Below are 13,884 nucleotides of genomic sequence, written 5' to 3' on the forward strand. Positions count from 1 at the left end.
CCATCTTAGTAGGATGGACTTTAGATGCTGACTTCTAGAATTGGTGTCCATGTATGAATGAGTCAAGTCTCGTGAACCAGTACAAGCAGAAATACCACTCCTTTGTAGACCATGGTAATTCTGAGATCAAGAATGGCCCCAAACATATGGACTAAAGGATTCCCACCCCCACCCTCAGTTTCAAAATATAACTAAAAGGTAAAACTGTATTCTATTCCTGCTTTTTTGTTTTGAAGAATTTTAGCCCTGGAGTGAGACACATTTGATTTGATTTCTGGTTTTGTACTGCATAACTGTATATTCCTGGGAAAATTACTTACCCTCTCCAGGTCTCATCTACCTCATTAGTAAAATAGAGGTAATAATGGTACCTATTTCCTAGAGTTATGACATTAAGAGATTTGAAGAATTTACAATGGCATTGCTGTGCTACAAAATGCATCCTCTGAACATAATCTTATTAGATGTTTCACAAACTAAAAATGCAACAAAGACATTACTGCTGAAAGCTTTCATCAAATGGAAAGGACAAGTATGCAAAACAGAACTCTGGACATAATATGATAACATAAAATAATAAAAGTATATGCAAATTGCTTCTGGATAGAGGACAAAGACTAATCAACAGTGTCATAGCGACACATCTCCTGATCACTCGATATAACGAAGAAATATTTCAGTTGCTTCATTAATTCAACAGGTAGTTTAGGTAAATGTACTTTAGAAGCAAGTTTTTAAAGTTTTTGTTTATTTTTATGTGTATGTGTCTTTTGTCTGCATGTATGCATGTATGCATGTGCACCACATGTGTGCCTCAAGTCTGCAGTGGTCAAAAGCGAATGCTAGGTTCCCCAGAACTGAAGTTATGGATAGATGGTTGCAAGCTACCATGTGGCTACTGAGAATCAAATCCAGGGTCTCTACGAGAGCAACAGTACTGTTAACCACTGAGTCATGACCCCAGCCCTCCTTCCCCCCAGAAGCAAGTTCCACAGCAGGACTAACTTTGCTAATTAAAAAAAACAAATACTCAGGTAGATTCCTTGTAGTGTTTTCCAACAGAACATTCCAAAATCATCCTTTCCTTCATTCTGCTACAAATAATAAAAGATAGTAAGAATTATTTCCCAGGCTATAGAAGTAGGAAACCTGTACCTAGGAAGTTTCAGGAGCAGAATCCTGTCTTACCTGCGCTGCCTTCAAAAGTGTTTTTATCCTGGAAATGTAAAATGTGCATGAAAAAGAAGGCTATGTCATTACGTAATCTTTAAGCAGGATTCTGAGGTTTGGTGTTGTTATCCTGATATAAAAAGATGATAAATAAATGGTACCAAATAAAGATATCTACATCTTCATATATTCTACCTGGTGGTATAAAATGAGGATGCTGTCTTGGTGTTGTGAGCCTGTAAAAAAGAAGAGTTATATAAAGATAAACAAAGCATGTGTTCTTATAACACAAGGTAAAATTTTCATATTCTTGCTCAGTTAACAAAGAAATTAACAGCAACATTCAAATCTATGTTAAATACTTGTTTCAATTAATTATAATATTTTAACTTTAAAATATGTGCTCATTAGAAATGTTTACCATTTATTTTTAAATCTGAGTCTCACTAGGCTTTCCAGTCTGTCCTCTCACCTCGGCCCCTCCAGTAGCTGGGACTGTAGGCATGTACCAGCACATAGAGCTTATTCTTGTTAATATCTCAAGATGTGCAAGTTAAAGAACATTCCCAGTTATTTTTAACACGTGGGGAGACATTACATAATGCTCCGTGTTCTGTGGTGGAGAGGTGATACTGAATTTGGAATGTTTTCTTCTTGTTAGAGACATGACATCATCCTTTCAAAAGAAATAAACACAAACATTATGACCAAATCTGAACGATTCCTCTACATTGAACACTTCTACATCTGAACACAGATAGCAGCTTTTTGGAGAGGTGCTGGCAGATTTTAGATATAGAGGCTTAGCTGAAGGTCATAGTTGGCCTTCAGTACCTTTGCCTCTCTCTGCTTTCCATGCACCATGATGCAAATCATTCCACCATACCTTTCCCACCATGATGGACTCAAACCTCTGAAGCCATGAGCAAAATAAGTCTTCCACCCTTTCAAGTTGCTTATGGTGGTCACCTTGTCATAGCTAACATGGCCAATAAAATAGGTAATGAAGATTATCAATTCCTTCAGCCATATAAACTCTCTCTTAGGAATTTGTGCTCCAGCTACGTTTCAATACTACAAAATATTTTCAGAGAGACTATAGTGTAATGTGTATAGTAATGATTAATAACTACTGAAAATAATGCTAAATTATTTGGGAAAATGTATATGATAAAATGTGGTGGTATTATAATATGCAACATATAATAAAATATGTATATGATTATATTATAATATGTTTATTAATTATAAAATTAATAAAATATTTATAATCTCTGAATGGGCCCTTTGAGAAGCAGACTCCAAAAATGAAACTGAGTTTTATTAATGTAAATGCCTATCTGGAGGGAAACAGAAAGGAATGCAGGAAGTCACAGAAGCCAACAGATCCTGAAGAAAGGAAAGAGGGACAGAGACATTTGAAAGAGACGTAGATTATGTCATCATCTCAGAAAGGTGAGACAGAACCCTGGACAATCCTCTGACAAGCTGACTGGCAAGGCCTAGAGTCTTCCAGGTACCTTGGAACTCTAAAGCACTCATCTGTCAGGGACCAGGTGAGGAGAGGGTGAGCAGTCACATGGCTAGAACTAAGGATGCAGTTAGGATGCCCTTGCCAATCACTTCCTTCTAATGTAAGGTCTGCCATGTCTATCCTCCAGGAAGCTACGGTGCTTAGAATATAAAATATCCCACACAGGTTCATATGTCTGAGCACTTGGTTTCCAGTTGTGAGTTGGTTTTGATGTGTGATGTGGCTGGAGAAACCAAATCACTGAAGGAAGGCCTTAAGGGAAGCCCAGCCCCACTCTCAGTCCTCGGTTTCCTTATTGTAGACACAATGCAACCAGTCACACTGGACCCACCTCCACCCCTCTGGTACTATGCCCTCCTGACAGGATGGACTTTTACCATCCCACCTCTCAGCGGAAATAATCCCTTCCTCCGTTATTTTTTTCATCAAGTATTTTATCCCTAAAAGAAAAGTAACTAATACAGCACTCTATTCTGATACATGGGGATGGTTCTGTATAGTACATGAATATATGTCTGTATATCCTGACTGTCTCACAAACATTAAAAAGTAATGAAATCAATATATTGAGATATAAATATATTCGGAACCATTTCTGTAAGTATGATTTGTTTTCCTGATGTGCCACTTTCATCAGCTATGTTATAATTAGTTGTCAGATGCTAAGTGCCCATACTGGGTTACATGCTACATCAAGTGTCTCCTTGGAACATTATTACTGACAGAATTCCAACTGTATGCTACACAAATTAGTGAGCCATAATGCAAGTCACATATTCAGTCTATAAAGTCTCCTAAACACCTGGACACTGGGAACATGTAGTCCACTTTTTAGCTTCTGGAACTAGACTAGAAAAGGAATCTATTTATTAAATTCTTTCTCAGTATTAATATAAAACTTAGAAGAATTGTCCCCACTTGAAATAATGATGCTTTCTTCCTTTTCATTAAGAGATTAGTGGGATAATACATTTAAACAGCTTGGAACTATAATTACCATGTATTGGCAATCAATGTACAATAATTTCCTTGTCCTACACACACACACACACACACACACACACACACACACACACACATGCTTGTGCTCACGAGAGAAAAGCATGATTTTTACTCACTGATTCTAGTATAAATTTAGCCTCCTCAGTGTCTTTTTGTTCTACTCTCGATCTTGAATGCCCTCTGAAGGCTTCTGTAATAAAGTCCTAATCCCCAGAGAGGTACTATTGAACAATATCTTTCAGGGGTAGGGAACAGTGGGAAGTCGCACTGGGGGCAGTCCTAACTTGGGACTTGCCCTCAAATGGCATTGTGAAACTGCATTTCTTGTTTCCTGGCTGGTGCAATGAGATTTGCTCTGCTGTATGCTCCCACCATGATGTGCTGCCATCCCCAAAGGCCAAAGCAATGGCCTCAGTGAATCATGGATGGGAACTCCAATATCAGAAGAAAAACAAAACAACTTTTTCTCAGCTTGTTCCCTGGTCATGATGGAAAGCTGAATAACCATTTCTCTGCAGTCATAGACCTTCAAAATCCCTTCAAAGGGCTGCGTCCTCTTTCACCTGACCCAAGCTTTCTATTTTACCAAGCTAAGATATGAGTCTTCTAAACATACTGCTCTTAACCTCAACCACACATACTGTATTAATGGCTCCTTCCCTTCTCTCTCTCCTCTTCTAAGTTGTATTCATATTATACTTCTCACAGACCCATCCCTCACTCCCCTGAGACATTATGATATTTCTTAACAATATATGATTTGTAATAGAAGTATATGCTTAGCTTAGCCCCATCTCCCTTGGTACATAGTAAGACATATGTTTTGTCTTTGGTAGATTTGGGGTTAATTTTAATTATTAACAAGTTATTCCACACACAGAGACAGGCCCTATTTGCATGCCATGGAACTTTCATGCGCTGATGGATTTATAAAGATAACAGATGCCAATGATTTTAGTCCAAAGACATGCTTATGGACAAGGTAATCAGAATTGATTTCTGAGACTACTCTACAAATTGAACTGCTATTATAAATTCAGGAAAAAAATATAAGGGAACAATTACAAACATGCAAGTGAAGGAGGATGTTATCACGTGAGTTCAACACAAATATATATATATATAATATATAATATATATATATATATACTCAAAACCATCAATCTAATATAACTGTTTTGTACTAAGGTTTTATTCAAGATCCCATTTAAAAACTGATTTCAATCTTTTAAGGATATTAAAATATGTCAGCATTCACCCATAAACACCTAGGTTCAAGCAAGATCACAAATCCAACACACTGAAAAATAATTCCAGCAGTAGTTTTAAGTGCAACTAAGTCCAATGGGCACTAACTAGAGGTTCTACCCATTCAGGATATGGTACCCAAGATAAACTGTATCAACAGCAGAAAATTATAATGCAACAGGATAGAAAGCTCACTGTAAAATGTCTAGTAGTCAGTAAATACTTGCTGATACGGATGGATGACAAGATAGGACGTGGCACAAGGCGACACAGTGCTTTGCTTCAGGTGTCTGTTCCAAGGGAGGGGATGTGGAACAAGAGACAAACCCCAGTGACTTGATACGCCTGATGTAACTTGTTCTAATCAAGAACAATATGGCTGTGTCACTCAGAGACAGTTACACCAAGGAGAAGATAGAGGACTCATCTCCAAAGTGGGGTGCAATGACTGCATCAGGGAGGGAGCATGGAGGTCTTAGATGAGTAGCTTGGAGAAGAGGATAATGTCACTGTGGAAAAGACCCTAACAGGAGACGCTGGAGCTACAGTTTGGGGGAATCTACAGACTTCTAGTAAGTAAAATATTACAGTCACCAATGAAAAACACCATCAGATGTTTTAAGGAGAAGATATTATGTCGACACAAATTGACGCACTATAAAATCCACATCCAACATATCCTGGGGACCTGCCTTTGTCTAAACAGCAATCCTTCCTCTGCCTTACTCATTTTGCTTCAGAATCGGCATCCTTTGCCTTAAAATACCCGGAAGATAACAGCCTGCAATACTGAATCCTCCTGCAGGCCAACTCTGTAGTCTCAAACTGTCTCATCCAGAAAATGGAGGAGAAACCATAAACGCGGGAGCTGTTTTACAAGGATGGGTCTCAGGAGCGAAGCAAAGTAGAGAAAAGTCCATCCTTTGGCCATTCTTTTTCACTTTCCACAGGGGGAACTGTTCTCTTCATCACTTATCCCAACTGACAAGTACAAGCACTTTGGGCCCTAAATGAATGTGAATATTGTCAAAAGGAATTGGGCTAACAGGAGGCATCCGTGGCTCCATTTCCATTGCATTCGGTCGGGGCCACGCTGGCGATGTGGCAGGGAGGCTGGTGGGCAGACACCCCCGCAGATGGGTCCTCGCATACTGTATGCATCATGACTAACCATAAAAACAGTCAGAATAAATCAGCTGTGCTACAGAGAGGCTCCTTGGAGCCTTCACATTCAATTTCCATCTGGCTGACATTTGCAGGTTGTAGACAGTGACTCAATGAAGCAGAGGTTCAGAATTCAACCACAAGTCCCCAACCTGCAGTCCCTCACTTGCTGGCTGAGCCACGGGTTTGAAAAGCTTTGCTTATCGGAGGAAGTTCGCGGGAAAGGGGATTTTATTTGCAGGTGGGTAAAGGTTGCATTTTTAAAGAATGTGAGTATTCGTGAATGCCTTCTGACCTTTTGAACGGTCAGGAGAAGGGGTCTGAAATCTTCAAGAGAAAAAACTCTACTCAGCCAGGAATTTCACTACAAACACCCATTTAGAAAATGAGCCAGTCCACCTTGAAAATGTGTTGTCACTGCAGAATTGCAAAGAAAAAAAGAATTACACATAAATACAACTTTAAAACTAAGAGCTCTCACAATTTAGCAGCTTAAGTTTGCTTCAAAGGACTGCAGGAAAAGCCGTAGTTTGTTACAGGTGACAGGTAGGAATTCACAGGTCCTCCACTCCACTCAGGCACCGGTCGCCCAGCAACATGAGCTTTCCGACTTGTTTCAAACTGAAGTATTATGAAAAGGTAAATTATGTTTTGTATTCATGACTGAAAGCATTTCACTTTAAAGCCAGCTCGGCTGACGTTGTCAAGGTAGAGATTCCAAGTTTTATGTACAATGCCTGCAGCCCCGCCGATCGGAGTGAAGCAACATGACAGCTTGTAATAAGTAATTTTTATACAGTTACATTTATCACTCAAGTAGGCTTGGCAATATTAAACACAGACCTTAAAATACTACCAAGGAGGAGGACAGGGGCTGCAGGCCATGGAGGCATTTCCCCTTTTCTGTATCAGTGTGGGTGCAGAATTGGAATATTTTTTTTTTTTGCTTCTGCATTTTCCTGTTAATAGGGCACTTTTTAAGATATGCGTCCAAATGCTTTCCTACTGTTAATATATCACTAAGAGGTTAAGAATGGAATGACCCCATTTGGCCCAAAGGATGTTATTTCAGGCTTTAATGAATTAGATATTGCTACCATTTTCAGGTGAAAATCAATTGCCTCAATTAACAAATTTCCACCAGTCCAAATATTTACAAAATGGAAGGCCTGAGTCTGCAATTTCTGCTGCATTATACCTTTGTTTCCCCTAAAGCTCTTCCCTCTATGTCCTTCATTACCATCTCATTTTTGCTAAAGCCAGGAGGCCAGATACATCTCTGTCACGGCGAGAGGTTCTCCTGCCTTCTGGAGCTAATCATCTCGATATTCTTTCTCCAATATTTTTTTTTACCAAGTGGAATTTTACTTCTGTCATTTACTCAAACACATTTAAATTGGAGAAGTATTGAAATTAATCCAATTCTTTTTACCCAGGAAACAAGAACAAAGAAAATACCATCTAAAGGATATGTACTATTCGAGAGTTTGAAAGCAATTTCACCCATTTTCGCTGATTTAATATTCCTGGTGTCTTCACGGGGTGGGTGCCACTGTAGAGTGCCTGTATTTGTTAGACAAGAAGGTTAAGGCACAGTGCCTTAGGAAATCACTGGAAGATGCCACTTGCGGGATCAGGATATGAACTCAGATTGGCTAACTGTAGGACTTAACTCCCAGCCACAATGCTAAAACTGCTTTTCAGAGCAGACTTCAGGGAGAAAGAGAGAAAAAGAGTCACACAAAATAAAGTGATTATTCCTCTCAAAGGAATTGAAGATGGGAGCTGCAGCTCATCAGGAGAAACTATTGTCTTGCCCATTTGCACATACCCATTAAAAACAATATAGATGTTTCTGCGAGCATTGACTTATGCTTCCCAAGTCTTTAAGAAGGAAGTATGTTACATATAAACAAGGCAAATAAAAAAAAGCAGACAGATTAGTTTTGATCTAAACTCTAGGTGAAACAAATTCAATTAAGTTAGTACAATGTCATTTGGACCACGAAGCCAGAAAGCCGTTTATTTAATTAATATACTTGACATTTGTGTCTTTTTCTCTGGAAGGTTCCCAATGGCTTGCACCACACATGTCCTAGATGCTCATTCTGTGCCAGGCACAAGCTAGTCCTGTGAAATGTGATGACCAAAATCAAGTACCGTGCTTTTTCAGCCACTGTGCTAGAAAATGAGGATACATACAGCTCTTGCATTAAGAAACTTACATTTGGGGATGAGCAAGTTGGGTCAGTGGGTAAAGGACACTTAGTCACCAAGCCTGATGACCCAATTGTGATCTCTGAGATTCACCTGAGGGCAAGAAGAGACTGCTCACACCTGAGGGCAAGAAGAGACTGCTCAAAGCTGTAGTCTGACCTCCACATTGGCATCAGGATGTGCACAGATGCACAAGAAATAGCAAGTAAGTGTAACTATTAAAAGAAACGTTTCTCTACAAGTAAGTGGCAGATAGACAGTTGATAGATAGATAGATAGTTGATAGATAGATAGATAGATAGATTGATAGATTGATTGATAGATAGATGATAGATAAACAGATAAATAGACAACATTAGTAGTCATTTTGTCATGTGTATATACACCAAATAGAGACATTTAAAGGTAGAGTTTGAGGATAATTATCACTTACTCTCTAACGAGAAAAGAATCATTCACTCAGAACAACAATTGCAGAATAATAATACACATATTTTCAGTTAGCTCATTCAAGCATGGAAATGGGAGCTACTACAGTCTACATGTTTGCGTCCCTCTGAAATTCAAATGTTGAAATTCCAAAGCCCCCACAGTGGTGGTATGAAAGGGTACAAGCCCCATGGACAAAATTATTGACTGTATGAAAGGGACTCCACAGCACTTGCTTGTCCTTGTCACCTTTTGAGAACACTGCACGAAGTAGCTTCTCTTTGCAGCAAGAGAAAGAGCTCCACTCTCTAGCACATCTGCCAGTGTTTTCACATTAGGCTTCCCAGTCTCCAGAACAGTGAGAGAAATTTATGTTCATTTAGAATCCATCCAGCTTGTCATATTTTATTACAGTGACCCCAAAAGACTATGTATACATTATTTTTAATTCTTAACAACCCCAAATATGAATTACATAGCCATCTCTAGAAAGTGCATCTGTCATTTTCAGGCTACTAACTACATGTACCAACTATATAGAAAGAAACCCAAGTGCAGATTCTTCAAATTTCTAAACAAAGTAGAATGGCCACTATTCTATAACCAGGGAAACTGAGTCAAGAGAGTTGAGACTCTGTTCTTAGTCTACCCAAACCAGAGAGCAACTGTGGAAAAGAAATTAATGTCTAGGTTCATCTATCGACTTGACCTTTTGGTGAGGATAAGGACAAAATTCTCCCAACAGACTGTGTTTTTAACCTTGCCATCCAGCTCATTTGGACATCTAATAAAACTCAGTATCTCTATAGCTGTGGTTCTCATACAAGGATAACTTTGAATCCCTGTGAATTTTCAGAAATGTGGGCTGACAGCTTTGGTTTTTAAAGTATAAGGTCTGCTATGGTGACTTATTACACAGTAGCCATAATAATTACTAAACATCCTGCAATGCATAAGACAACCCTTACAGAAAAAGAACGTTCTGATTCAAAATATTGGTAGTGTCAAGGCTGAAAATCTTCTTTATAGACAGGATAGATCTGGAAATAATTTGGATTCTTGCCATCTCCAAACCCAAGACATAGACAAGTCCTAGGGAACGACTGTGGACTTCAGCTCGAATGGTATCAAGTGGCATCTTGCGGACCTCCGGGGAGTGTTGCTAGAAGGTGGTCAGAGAGCAGGAAACGGCTTCTAATTAGTAGTGTCCTCACAGGATGCAACTGCAGAAGACAATTTCCTGTCCCCTTTTTGGATGGAAAGATTAATCGGTTACTGAATTCCAGACGAGAAAGATTTTCAAAAGTTTCAAATGGCAGGAGCATAGCCGTAGAGAAGGTAATTATGTGCAATTTGTACAGTGTTCGACAATCAAAATGTAAATATGATGAGTTTATTGCAGTAAATGCATTTGGCGTGTTTACCTTAAAGAACATCAGACTATAGAAATTCTAATTGTTTCTGACAGTTGACAAGAATTATCCTTTTTGTATTACACATTTTTTTCCAGACCTGTGAGATGTAAAGGTAAAATAAGAGGATCTGATTTGACTTCTAGAGAACTATTGGCTGCAGTGTGTCTTTTCCCATGATAAGGAGCAATGTAGGTATGAGGCTTGGACGAGATGGACATTTGATTATTGCAGTGTTCTAGGGAGGATTATCTGCATGGATACAAGTAAGGTTTTTGCCTCCACGGTGTTCTAAGCACTTCTATTATTTATTTATTTATCTATCTATCTATCTATTTATTTATTAATTTTTGTTTTTTCGAGACAGGGTTTCTCTGTGTAGTTTTGGTGCCTGTCCTGGATCTCGCTGTACAGACCAAGCTGGCCTCGAACTCACAGAGATCAACCTGGCTCTGCCTCCCGAGTCCTGGGATTAAAGGCGTGCACCACCACCGCCTGGCCTAAGCACTTCTAAAACATGATCAGCTCCTCAATAAACATCCTCTCCTTCTCATAGAAGAATGTATGTACTTATCATAGCATTCCATTTCTATCTTCATCTCCTGTCTCAAAGGTTATCCAGCACTTAATAGCAAAAAAAAGAAAAGAAAAGAAAGAAGGGAGGAAAGAAAGAAAGAAAGAAAGAAAGAAAGAAAGAAAGAAAGAAAGAAAGAAAGAAAGAAAGGAAGGAAGGAAGGAAGGAAGGAAAGAAGAAAGGAAGAAAAGAAAGGGAAGAAGAAAAAAATACCGATTCCTGCAGGGAAATTAAACCTACCTTCTGCCACTGGTTATTTGTAAAGTAAATCACAGTTTAACAGAGAGTAGGCATTCAACAAATAAAATTTTCAGTCTACCCTTCCCTTCCCCATCATTTACAGAGGTTTCTTTTTTCTTCTTTATTGCTGAAATTTCCAGAGCCAGAGTAAAAAGACTGTGATACTCATTTAATGGGATAGCCACAATCAATATGTTTTGATTCAACAGCAACCTCCTGACAAGCTACCAGATAATTGTGGTTTTGCAATAAGACGCAATAGGAAATTCAGAGCACCATGAAATACCAGCTTTGCTGCTGACTTTGAAAGGAAAATGCCTACCTGCCCCAACATCAAACTAGAGCACGCAGGGCAATTCCACCTACTCCTAATATGATCAGCTCCCCTTCCACTCTTGTCTATTAGCATCTTGACTGTAGACCCTGCCCCTCTGCACAGAAGACAGACAAGCTCTTTGGGGCTGGCTGACAATGCCTGGCCATTGGAACAGCATGCTGCAGGTGCAGGAATGGATGGTATCCCAGTACTGTAGCTATTCACCTGACAATGGTTAGTCCAGCTGCTCGCTGCACTGTAAATCTCCAGCTTACATCATAGCTGTGGTGAAATGTGACGACTGTGAGCTGACTGTACTCTAGTCACCATAAAACTATAATTTTAGCAAAAGACAAACAGAAAGAGCTTGGGATAGTTTATTTTGCTTTGGATATATAAGTGGATCACAGAATTGTGGTCATATTAAGCATGGTGCAGACATTATTGTCAACTATAGGGAACACACTATCATATTTTCAAAGGGTTTGAAGGAAGAACCTTTATCAACTGCTATCCCCTACTCCTAATCATTATAGATTTAGAAATGGCTCACATAACATAATTCCCCATCTACAATTGTCTAAGGTTTAAGTCCTTTTCCCTTCCCAACAGACCAACTCCTAAGAAGCATTTGGTCAGCACTTATAAAAAGAAAGCCAAAGTCCTCAATCTATTGGTAAATCCAGTCTAATAAACAATCCAGTATCACAGAAACTTTATTTTCACTCATACCTTACAGCAACCCTTGTTTGTGACCCAAGTGAAATCTGCAGAAGGACATTTGTTGGAAGGATTGTAAAACAGTCCAGAAGCCCATCAACAGCTAGCTGATGAAGTAAACTATGGTATTCTATTCCACTGTATGGAAATACAGTGCAATAGAATACTATATGGTTATAAAGTTGGAGAAAGCCCTGTGTCCATATGGAAAGAATGCCAGATATCCAGGATGTACTGTTAAGAGGAAAATAAGATACTGATGAAGAATACCATAGAAGGTATTTTTGTGCTTGTTTAAGAAGTTTATCCAAGAATCTAATGTAAATGCTAACTAAAGCAAGCAGAGGGAACAAAATCTGATCCACAAACAAAACTTCTCTGGGCAATGCATACTTAACCATAACACTGTTAACTAGTCTACATGGATGTAATACGTCATCAAAAGTATGTGCAGTTACTGAAGAATAAAAAAACACAAAAACAAATTACATAGGAAAAATCAAAATACTATTTGCTTTTGAGAAATTCTGTACCAAAGTGTTTTTAACTTGAGGTTTTTCTATTATTATTATTTTGATTGGCTTTAGTGTTTTCTTTGTTTCCTTTATTGGTTTTGCTTCCACTCTTTAAATTATTAGTTGTGTGGTCTACTATCCATAGCTATTCTCGCGTTAAAAAAAAAAATTCATTCACAAGAAACGCCCAGAGATTACTGCATTCTCAAAATGTATTTACAATGTGAAGAAGAACATCTTCCTTAATTGACTTTGCTTCTCAGTTTCCGTAGCCCTTTGGCACACTTTCAGCTACACTTGCAGATTTGTCATGTGACCACCCCCTGCTTCTCCTCCACGAGCTTAGCTCTCACACACAAGCCCAGAAGATAACGGGGAACTCCTTGGAAAATATCTACCTACATACAGTTCCTTCTATGCAATCTATAAACTCCCATTTCCTTTTTTTCCTCTTGTGTCCTCTCTTGTAGCTTTCTTCTGACGTACATTGAATCGTTGAGGTATATGTGGAACCAGGCTTGAAATCCAGAGCATGATTATGACATTGGATTTGAACCTGATTCTTTGATTTGAGAAGAGTTTCAAGTTTCTCCGTCGAATAGTGGGCTAATAGCAGTGTGGATTTCAGAAGACAGTTACAAAGACAATGTGGGTAAAGATACTAAGATACTGGCATATGAGAAGCACTTGACTATATATTTTTCCTTTGCCCAGGAACCCTTAACTACTAATAAAATACCCCGGATTGGGACCCATTGGTGAGTACAAATGCTGCATCTTCTACTTTTAAAGTAGTCACTGTGTGTGAACTCTTCAAATTGGGTCCTATTTGTTTTTAATCCTGTCACTCTCCACCACTGCTGTATCTGTGCATCTCACCTCCCTTGACACTCTGAGTGTCTTCTGAGGTGTTCCTAGAAAAGCTACTTGCGATCCATCTCAAAGAGAATCTTGAGGTCACCTGAGAAAGATCTGCTCACTATCAGGAAAACTGCAGGGTGTGCAGTGAACAAGGCTTCCACTGAGCACAAACCACCTAGAGAATATTCAATATGGTTCTAGGTGAGTTTCAGGATGTTTGCATGGAGAAGGTAGAATCCTATTGTCTCGAGTTTTTACGCCATTTAGTGCTAACTTTGAACTACTAAGTCAGTAATTTTTCGAGACTATCTCATTTCTGCTCTTCCTCATTGTTATCATCTATCCCAACCCTTCTCAATGTCCTAACGTCCATCAACTTCATTCTGGCCCTGAAGAAGCATACAAGGGTCTGTAATTATGAAATGGCCATTGAGTTCTTTAAACAATGCAAGAAATAATTTGAGAACATCTTTTTCAAACCA

Source organism: Peromyscus eremicus, chromosome 16_21 (assembly GCF_949786415.1).
Source record: "Peromyscus eremicus chromosome 16_21, PerEre_H2_v1, whole genome shotgun sequence".
Lineage (NCBI taxonomy): Eukaryota > Metazoa > Chordata > Mammalia > Rodentia > Cricetidae > Peromyscus > Peromyscus eremicus.